The sequence below is a fragment of the Spodoptera frugiperda genome, chromosome 10 (genome assembly GCF_023101765.2).
Source record: "Spodoptera frugiperda isolate SF20-4 chromosome 10, AGI-APGP_CSIRO_Sfru_2.0, whole genome shotgun sequence".
Lineage (NCBI taxonomy): Eukaryota > Metazoa > Arthropoda > Insecta > Lepidoptera > Noctuidae > Spodoptera > Spodoptera frugiperda.
In genome coordinates, this window is record NC_064221.1 from 568419 (window position 1) to 580511 (window position 12093).

Sequence of the window (12093 nt, forward strand, 5' to 3'; positions counted from 1 at the left end):
TATGTCAGCACATTCTAAACCTAAAACAAAGGCTTGTACCTAGTTCAGGTTCTATATACATTATACTTTATTTTAAGTAATAAGATTGACTTTTTAATCTGGCTTTTTACACCAAATGAAAATTATTAATTTATTTTATTTTTATAGACCAGTGAGGATTATTTTCTGAAACTGAAATTGCGATCTTCCAACGTGGTCCAACGTGGAGAAAACGCGGCTAATATACAGCAAGCATATAGTCCCACAATTAACTGCTACAGACTGCTGATAACAAGCTGTTCGTTTTTGTTAATAAGCGCGATAATCTGATTAATATGCTAAAATAATAATATGCTGCAGAACGTCAATAAGGAAAACAAATATTAACTATATAATCATTTATCAGTCAAAAATCCCGCGCTTATGTAAACAACCACCGAAATGAACGAACATACCGATAATGTTTACATTACCGATTAAAGGTCTCAGCACACATATGGGATCGGAAAGGGATCGTCACCGTATCGCCTCGAGCCGTTCAGAATGGTTTGTATTAGACTCCCTACTGCAACGCACACTAATCGGAATAATAACGTAATCGCCTCGCCTCGGAACAGGCTCCGAACTTGAATTCCCGCGCTTACGGCTCATCGTCCCCGCGCTTACGTTTCTCCGTCCCCGCGCTTACGTCTCTCCGTACCCGAGCTCACATCTCTTCGTCCACCCTTTCCCCTTTCCCCTCCCGCGACGGGACGGCGAGGCGTAAGCGCGGTGTCGCTTAGCCGTAGCCGAGTTGACGTACAGGCGCTGTACTTATTTTTATTTATTTACTGATACGCTTTCGTTACGTGCATACGGTAGGTTGACGCCTGGTTGACAGCGAGGCAAAAGGCGTTATGGTTACGATCCCTTTCCGATCCCATATGTGTGCTGAGACCTTTACCGTATTTACAAATGAAGCAATTAATGTCTTGCTATTATGTAAATATATTGAAGGTTTTACCGTTATCAATTTATTCATTGACGCATGTATTATATCTGTTAACCGATTATTTTTTACATACTTAATAAAATATCGCACTTATTAATCCTTGTATGGGTCATTACAGCGGTAACGCCCGAATACTGAAACACTACTCGTTTTTCAGTTATACTTAAATATCGTTCTATCTCTGTCTTTTATAAAGAATTTGTAGTGACAGAACTATTCTTGAGAGCGTTCTAAAATTAAGTGACGTTTGAGTAGTAGCCCATAAGTCACCTCTTTGAGGAGTGGCTTGAGAGATGCTACGGTGTCCTCACCTACCGCCTGACACAGGTGGTTACCGGACATAGGAGTTTCTGGAGGTACCTGCGGGGACCGCTCGGAGGATATGGTGGTGGTGTACCCTGTGGGCTGATTACCACCGTGTCCTCAGTACGTGGTCGGCGACGACGACCCCTCGCGGTTTGAGCATAATCACCACGCTTGCTCAATGCAGGTTGGCGATTTTAGACTTCAGATTTTAATTAGAAATATTGTTTTCCTTCGCCGTTTTTCAGTCTAAATAATCTTTAGAAAATACAATATAACTCAGAAAATGTCACATTGGTACTTGCCGTTGGTAAGTTTCGAACCCTCCTTCATGCATGAGAAGCGGTATTTGTAAATCTCGGGGCCACCACAACCACTGGTATATCCAGTACTTATTTTTATTTATTTTTTTCAAAATTGTCGTTGTCCTATTCTAGCATGTTCTCCTGTGCCGTCCCGTGGGTGCGTTCACAAACATACAATTTCACATACACATGACAACCAGACCCGAAACAACAATTTGTAGATTACACAAAGTGTTGCTCCGTGCGGGAACTACACATTGTACGACTGCCAGTTGTCCAGCCACCGCGCTAATCGTGCAGTTATAACTGACCAGACACAGAATACTGTATAACTGTCCAGAAATAATAATTATTAACAGGAAGTACTTATTTTAGTTCTCAATTGCAATTATAAAGTAATAAATAAAGTAGTTTACACCGATGTACTTCACTCTATATTTAGCTAAATAAATAAAATAAATAGAATATTATTGAAACCTATAAATACTGCATTAGGTAAGGATAGTCTCAGATCGTTTTTTATAGACCAGACAGTGCTATCTATTTTATAATGTTAAGATTAATAAGATAAAATAATAGGGGAGCTAACTTGTATAAAATAATAGCCTATTATTTTATCTATCATTTTAAAAAGCATAAGTGTATACTTAAAAAAATATATAGTTAGAAAACAAATTAAAGTTTAAACTTTTGTATGTATAATATTTATCTTAAACTTGACTTGTATTTTTGAAAAAACTAACATTTTCGAGACAACATTTTTTTTGAAACTTTACTTGTATTTTTGAAAAACAAACATTTTAGAGACACTTTTTAGGGTTCCGTAGCCAAATGGCAAAAAACGGAACCCTTATAGATTCGTCATGTCTGTCTGTCCGTCCGTCCGTCCGTCCGTCCGTATGTCACAGCCGTTTATTTCCGAAACTGTTGGGCCTACATAGTTGAAACTTTGTAGGTTGATGTAATCCGGTAACCGCTATTCGAATTTTGAATAAAAATGAATAAATTTAAAAATTAAAGGGGGGCACTCCATACATAGAACTGATTCAAAAAATTTTTTTTTTCATCTAACATATCCGTGATGGATGTCTATGGATAGGTCTTTAAAAAATACATTAAGGTTTGTAAAACCACTTTTCGTCAAAATCAATCGTTTGAAAGTTAGACGCTTCCAAAGTGGAAAAATGAGTGTCCCCCCCCTCTAACTTTTAAAATAAGAGAGTGAGAAAACTGAAAAAAATATATGTTGTAGATTTCAATAGAAACTAACAACGAAAATTGGTTTGAACGAGATACCATTATTAGTTTTTAAGAAATAAAACATTTTCAAAAACCGCAAATATAACTTTGTCGTTCATACAAACACTATGTAAAACCAAGACATTTTACAAGTTTTTTTTATATTATGTCATCTACTTGCTGCTACGGAACCCTTCATGTGCGAGTCCGACTCGCACTTGGCCGGTTTTTTTTAAACTTGACTTGTATTTTTGAAAAACTATTCAATACAATATTTTTTTTAAATCTTGACTTGTATTTTTAAAAAACTAACATTTTCGAAAAAATACAGTTATACAGTTTGTTTTTATGAAACGATTCGATTAAATTTTGTCGTACCGATATTTTTTTTATTACTGCATCGAATTAGATATTCTATAAAATATTATCGCAATAAAAACTATTACAAACACTTAAGTTGCCCTTTCGTTACTATTGTATATTTTTATTAGTTAAAAACAATACGACGACAAGTAATAATATTTTAATATCGAAATATGACGTAATTCGCAGCATTGTATTGTTATCAACATTTATATAACAATTCGCACTATTATTCGTTCAGATAAAGACGTTTATTTTATCTGGACACGTTAAAATATATAAAAATACTTGTACAGAAACAGATAGCTTCTAGAATATGAGGAATATTAAAGATGTTAAGAAGAAAATTAGTTTTTTTTTTCTATTGACGAAATAAAACCGAAATAAACTACTTAGGTAAAACGGGGTGAATATATACTATGAAGAATTTCCTTATATTTCTTCACCTTTTTTCTATCTCTATTCACCCCTCAATTTCTATTACACCACCCCACTATACCGTTTGTATAACTTGGCTATCACAAAAAATGATTTTTTTCCTCAATAAAAAAATTACCGAAAAAAATTTTTAAGTTAAAAAAAGTTTGCGTAAAAAAGGTGTACTTACGATAATTGTATGTGGTACGTGTGAGTGGTCACTAGAGCGACCGGTGCGCGCTCCCGAGGTACTGGCCGGAAGATACAACACTACGCATATATCTTCCGCGGCTTTATATATTATATGTTAAGTATCTCAACACAAACAAGAAACATATTTGTTGCATATTACCTCTGTATTATAAAAAAATGTTTAACTAGTATTGACCCGCGGTTTTGGCTAAAAAAATTAAATATTCTATATTTAATTTTAAAAATTTTACATATTAATTATTCTAATAATTTCCTTTTCACAAAATATTTATATATTGGCTAGTCTCATAAAACATTACGGGGTGGTCCGGAGTTTTCGAGATATACGCTTCACTTGAAAGAGAGAAAATCTTCTCAAGAGAATGCGGAAACCTACCAACGACAAAGTACCAACGTGACTTTCATTCAAATCTGCCAACGGTTTTGCCCGCGGTCCTGAGGGATAAAAAGAGCTCTGTGCGTTATTCTAGACCGTAACTTACCTGTGTCCCCTCTCTCTTCAGCCATTTTGACGTGATTGAGTAGCAAATATACACACACACATTCATATTTATAATACATATAATTAGTAAGATGAGATTAGTGTAGATATTTTATATATTTACATTTTTAATTTTAAATTGTCATTGAAATCGATAAAGTCAGAGTAGATGATCTTATTTATGAGATTTGCGAACTAATTTTTCCATGTTCTCAATCAAGACAGGTTTTTGTTCAATGTTATAGATAGGTAATAATAGACAATGTTTTTCGTTTTATTCTAGGATAAACATTATGAGATGATATTTATATAAATAGGTAACTATCTAAGACTTTATATAAGGTGATCTAAATCTATCTGCCATGACTTCTAACGTAATGGGAGGTAGTGTTGTGTTTGAAGTATACAATAGTGAAGAAATTTCGTACCCCGGACCATTTAATTTAGTTTGAGAAGTTAAATAAACATTGACTCTACTCCGCACAAATATGCACGAAGGATCAGAGACAGTGAGGCAGTTGAGAACAAAGATATAGCTCTTTCATTCATAACAAAGTCATAGTAGGTTAGATTGTTTTATGTAAAAACAAATACTCATAATCCATGATTTATATTTACTATTGTAATCTTTAAACATAACACTACCTCTTATTAAAGGTACGCGTCTACAGGTCCGCATCGTACGTATCGCACGCAACGGATTTTAGTTTGTCTTGTATAGAAACTCATACAACTGCGTCTACTGATCCGCATCGTACAGACCGCATCATCAGCAATGCCTACATGCGATGCGTACTGATGACGTCAAACGAATGCGTACGATGCGTGCGATGCGGGCCTGTGGACGCTTACCTTAAACTCGTGGCAGATACTTACTCGAAAGATATTGGCATAATTGCTATTTTTGAACAAACTAACGAATTTTGTTTTGTTTGCTTCATTTCTAAAGAATTTCCATTAATATTTATGTACTTAGATACCTATGTATCCGGAGCTGCTGAGTACCTAGCGGGTTTACCGGGGCTCCGGTTCGAAAAGCAGGAATTGGAACGGGGTGGTTTTTAGTCAGTAAGAGTCGGACACTCCCTCCCGCCTCGCCCAAGATGAGAGAAGTCATTGGATGATTTTCTACCTTAAAAAAAAGGTACGTATGAATGTTGTACTTTTAACAAGAAGACGAACATACAGACTATATATATTAGTATATATTATGTAAGTATTAATTTCGAGTGACAATAGTCACCGCTATGTTTATACAGCAGGGAATTAAATGTCGGCGTTTTAGATATTTTTTTAAACACGTTATCCTTATTGACTTAGTGTTTGGTACTTGATTAGTTATAGTACGCAATGTAATGTAGGAATTATGAAACAATATGCTAACTGTACACCATAGTCGTGTTGGAAGGGTTCCGTATATAATATAACAACGTATTTACTCATAAGTATATGATACTGCTTATTAAAGAGGCTCTTTCAAAATAAAGTCTTGCGATTAACTAATGTGATTAAAAAAATTGATGCAAATGTATAATTTTCATCAACGAACCTCACAATAAAAGGAATCAACCGGTGGCACTATACATGTAGTAGTTTTTTAGGTTAAACATAAATTAATTAATTTTTACAGTAAAATAAATCATTCAAATACTTTTCATCGATTTGACGAAATACGTTATTTATTTTTCGATCAACTAAAAATTTACTTAGTTTGCTATAATTACAATGTAAAAAAATATTTGTAACTGAACTATAATCATTAAATGTTCTAAGTACAGTTTCATTGTTTTACTTCGTCCTTGAAGAAAAATAGCTCCTTTTGTGTATTATCATTATACATATACCATCTTTTTTGTTGACACATCGTAAATATTCTCGATGTATTGTCAGAAATTTCTTTATTATATTAGCCGGATAATGTATTCTGAACATTTATTTAACGAGTGATCGAATTTATATTCTTTTATTATTCGTATGTAAATGAAAGAAACCGGATTAATTCAGTTTTCATCATCATACGCAAAAATTGGTACTAAGAGATGTAATTTTTTTCACTACCGTAATGCGGGGTAAATCTTTGGTTCAAGCCATGGTGTGGAGCGAGTGGTACTGGAATGCCATCTCCTTCTTCATGCTAGCTAAGGAGGACGCAGGGCGTGTAAGTGAACGAAACTTCTCATTCCCTATCCGTCGCGAGAGACATTCCGGACGTCAGGTCTGTGCGTACGGCGCGTCGCGTTCCGCATGCGCCTCTAAAAGTCAACAGACCACCACAGATGGGGCTCAGTAGGGCTGATACCTAATCCGGAGCTGCGGACTACCTAGCGGGCTTACCGGGGCTCCGGCTTGAAAATCAGGAGCAGGAACGGGGCGGTTTTTAGTCAGTAAGAGTCTGACACTCCCTCCCGGCTCGCCCAAGGCGAGAGAAGTCACTGGATGATTTTCACCCCTAAAAAAAGATCTACTGTAGATATAGATTTCTCTCCGTCATACATTTTCCCAGTAGAATGTGTTAAGGTAAATAAAGTGGGACTCAATAATTACATTTGCAATCTACACGTAAACATTGGGTGTCGGCTGCATGCATCGTCCGATAACGTTAATGTTACTATCAGATCACGGAGCCCTTTATCACTCGTCAAACAATCTATCCATCATCTTCTCTTTGCGATATTTTGTAACTGTTTCACATAATTTGTCCCTGTAACCTTTAGGTTCTACATTTTGTGTCATGGTAACATCAAAGTCAAATCAGTACTCAAAGTCATAATGATTTTTTTAAGGAGGAAAATCATACAATTACTTCTCTCGCCAGGGCGAGGTGAGAGGTACTGTCAGACTCATACTGACTAAAAACCACCCCTTTCCTACTCCTGCTTTTCGAGGCGAAACCCCGGTAAACCCGCTAGGTAGTCCGCAGCTCCGGATTAGGCATCAACCCAATTGGGCCCCGTCTGTGGTAGTCTGATGGCTCAAAGGGCCATCGCGCCGGAAAGCCATAATGGTTAGGTACTTGATTCAGTTATTGTTATCGGAACATTACCTTTAGTACAAATTTTATTTACTCTGATTGGCTAGTGTTAATTAACCTACCAATGAGAGTACTGAACGCGCTCTCGTTTTGATCTCGTTAAATGTACTTACAAACTTGTACTAAAGGATCAAGGACTATAATTGTTAATGAAACTTTAGCTACTAAGAAACAGCTTGAGTAATCATTAAATGCCTTCGAATACGGTAGTTAAAAGTACTTTACATTTTATTCAAAGGTACTTTCCCTTTTCGGTTCGCCAATATAATTAATTCTTTGAAAAATAAGTAATCGAAACAACTTCTTTTGAAAAACTGTGTCATGTTTAGTTCATTTATTCACAAGGTCAATATCATGTGTTTAATTATGGCAGCTTGTATTTATAGCGACGACCACTAGAAGCCCTTGATAGCGAGCAATTGTGAAATAATTAACATAACTAGGCGACATTGTGGAGAAGTCGGAAGTTGTGTTCTAAGAAACATTTTGTTTGTGAAGAAACTTGGAAAATAACCGACATTTTTTTATAGAACACACCGGTAATCCGACTGACGTATGGTAAGTACTCGCCGCCGCCCATGGACACTTGAAACACCAGAGGCGTTACAAGTGCGTTGCCGGCCTTTTGGGGTTAGGAATTTAAGGGTTGTTGGGGAATCGAGTATTGGGAAGATTGGGAAGGAGGAAATTGGGCCTCCGGTAACCTCACTCACACAACGAAACACAACGCAAGCGCTGTTTCACGTCGGTTTTCTGTGAGGCCGTGGTATCACTCGAGTCGATTTTGCATTTTCGGTATTCAGCTTTCGGGATTAGTTTTCCAAATTCCGGCTGTCGACCTTCGGCTTAATACTTTCGGGTCGTGCATGTCATAGTTCAAAATATTAACTTCGGATTTCCATTTCACCAAGTTCTTTCAAGTCAGCCGACTTGCACGTTGAGCAAACCATAACTTGGACGATTTATAAATAGTTTATATGTATTCATCTCACATCTATTAAACTATAAATAAATAAATAATTATATGAAACTAGTGGTCGCCTAGTGGCCGAAATTCGACCATATATGATTTAATTTACAATACCACTTAACGTACGTTGAAGGATAATTTTTATTTAATTCAAACTCTTTTATAAAACTCTTTTCATATGAGACGTGAGAATATCATCGCAATGTCTATCGATTGTGACGTTTTGTCAAATACGATCAGATACTATGCATGTGTGTGTAATGTTTTATTTATTGATTTAATGTACTTTATAAGCATTATTTTTGAAAAATATTAGCGCTATGCACTTCTCCTACACATAAACTATAAGTGTACCAAATTTTATGCTCCTACGTCCGCGCAATTATCGTAAAAAGTGGTCCAAAGTTTTTGCATCACGTATTAATATATAGATTATCCCATCCCAACATATTAGTCATGACTTCATTCAATTATCGCAATTACCTTAAACATCTACATATACACTTAGGTTAGGTATGTAATAAATATCTGAGAGAATACCTCTAGGATATATTATGTCTAGTCTAGGTATTATTTATGTATTCGCTTGAATATCCAGTTTGAGATGTGCAATTATATCCGATAATATATTGGGTTGTAAATAAATATGTACTAACGTAATAATGGTTGATAATTTGTTCAGTTTTCATGAATACTGATGTTTGACTGCATGGTTTGCGCAGTTGGGCGGCTGGCTGCTACACGTGTCAACTTTCGGTTCGACATCATTTGAGATCAAATTTTTAAATGTGTTTTGAAACTTGAATCAACTTTTTCCATCTCTTGTCCTCAAGACTGTGAATATCAAGCATACATAGTAGGTAATTAACTAACCGCTAGTCCGAAACCACCTGGCAGGTACTCGTATGAACAATAGCAACCGTTATGAAAATCTTACTCATACTACTGGGAAAACCTCAGCAGGTCGTTCCACAACCCGAACCTTATATTACATTAAACATTATTTGTCAATTTAGAGACAATGTAACAAGGATATCTGGAAATAGGTAACTAATCCTTAATGCAGAATTTCGAGGAAAAAACAAGAGTAAGCTAGGTACAGCTTATTCCTTTAAAGAATCAAGTTTTGTATTATAGTAAAAACCAGGTATTTGACATGCTAAGCACGGCTGTGACTCAGGTGATTACTGGACTGAACTGGTTTATATATTTGTGACAATTTTCGGTATTTTTATGACGTGCCAGGACTGTGAGAAAATTCCGGTGTATGACTACTGGACTACTTGCTTGTAAACATTATAATGTTCTTAATAGTGGTATAAGCCGGTAAACGAGCAGATGGATCACCTGATGGTAAGCCGCCGCCAATGGACACCCGAAACACGCCTTTTGGGGGTAAGGAATCGGGGATTGAAAATTTTGGGAAGGGGTAATGTTCTTAATGTATAGCTAAGGATTTCCACTTCTAAGTTAACTAAGTAAAGCTTGACTTTTCATTTTCTAATATGGACGTGCAATCCCCAAATTCCCAATAGCTAAAAGCCACTTGTTACTCCTCAATTTTTTATTACCTTGGGTGTCCATGAGCTGCTCTATTTGCTTATCATCAGGTGACGATTGCTCGTTTGCACCTTGCGTCCTTTAATACAGTGCTGTTTTTGATGAGGGAAAAATCATCAAATGGCTTCTCCCGCCCTGGGTGAGGCGAAAGACAGCGTCAAACTTACTGACTAAAAAACACACCGTTCCTACTCCTGCTTCGAGCCGGAGCTTCGATATCTCTTACCGGTTCTCCGCTGCCCGTGTCTAAGAATTGTAATAGCTATAACAGGCAGTGTGATTAATAACATAATTAGAATTCATAGCACATGATAATCGTGTGGTATTTCACGTGAATCCGATATAATTGCATGGTATAGGTAGATCAGTGGCGCTGGCGCTGATGACAGACTCCCAACGAGAGATGCATACGTATTAAGTACATATCTTATATGTATTAAGTACCTGCCATAATGGGTACCTACCTACTATGAGGCAAATTAAACTACACTTTAAGGCAGTTGTCCCACCGGCAACGATGAACGAGTAACGAGTAGAGCTAGAACTAGAAACGAGTGAAAACGAGTGAAAACAAAAACAAACAAGTGAAGCGAGCACTCGCCGGCAGTGTGAACAGTCAGCGATCAACTATTTGTATATGCATCTCTTTTGTTTACACGGAAAGTATATTTATTGTACGTTTCTTGAGCGAGAAAATAGCCGATAGTTAGTCGTTCACTCGCCGTTGGTGGGACAACTGCCTATGACTGCACGGTTGGTGTGTTGGCTGGGCAACTGGCTGCCGTGCAGAGAGTAGCGGGTTCGTATTCCGCACGGAGCACCTCTCTATATGATAAATACCTCTCTATATGAATAAATAAATAAAAAAAATGATACATAAATTGTTTCGGGTCTGGGTGTCATGTGCATGTGAACTTGTATGTTTGCTGTAAACGCATCCACAACACAGGACGAAAACCTAGCGTGGGGCAACGTTCATTAAAAACAAAACATTCTATTTATCCTAAATTAATTTTAAACATTTTATCATCAGTCTGTTATATGCCTTTTGAGTAGTTATGATTCCCATGTAATTAGGGTACCATGTTTTGTGACTCACATACGAAGGTAAAGCAGCGAGTAAAAGTTTTATAACAAAGTTAAGTAATTTACTAAATACAATTTAGTGTTATCTACTTAATGTTCTAGAGCTGCGGACGGCCTAGCGGGTTGCCGATAGTCTGACACTCCTTCCCACCTCACCCACCAAAAGAAAAATCGGCCGATGATTTTCCCCCTTTCAAAAATATTGTTCAGTACTTAATATGCTGGAATCTGTTTATTATAGACAATATAAATACCTAAGGACTTAGTATTTAATATGTATTGCTTATTACTCAACATATGTACTGACGAGATGATATAAAGTACTAATTATAGACCATGACATAAAATGTATTGATTCTTCGCAACCTGGTCTCTATGTCCTTGCGGTTTCGAAAATTTTGTCAACCGAGTCATGTAGATTTTTTTGGAATATTGAGGAAAATGATTACTGCCTCGTTTGTCGAGTTGTCACAAGTGCGACTGCCGGACAAGAGGTCTCGGGTACGATTCCCGGGTCGGTCAAAGAATTACTGGGCGATTTCCGGTTTTTCGCAAATTTCTCAGTAGTAACACGGAGTCTAGAATTGTGCCCAGTACATGGCAATAGGCTCATCCCCTATTACATGGGACTTATAACACAAATGGTAAAACAACGCTGTCGTTTCGATTTCGATAAACGTAAAGCCAACTTGTACTAAGGCTATTATATGGATCTGCCAGGAGACCTGATACCATTGGTCATTGGCCACTCCCTGTGATAGTGTAGAGACGATAGAAAATGCACAACGAAGCTACATCTCTACGCATTGCCAATTGTCAATGTTCCTCATATTACATAAATTATCATTTCTGCTATTTAACGAGCCTCATCAAATATTTTGACCATCCAATACAATGTAATACTGCGTGTATTCTTATGCAAAATATTTAATTAATTTCTTATGTAAGTATTGTCATGTGGTTACACATAGTGTTACGAATATTTTTTCAGGTGAAGTTATGACAGAAGTAAAAACAATGACTTATGAATACTTACAAATAGGTATACCTGAGAGACTAATCTTTGTAGCTGGCATCTAGAAGTTACGATATATCTGTTTTTTATGGTATAAGCCGGCAAACGAGCAGACAGATCACTTGATGGTAAGCAATCAA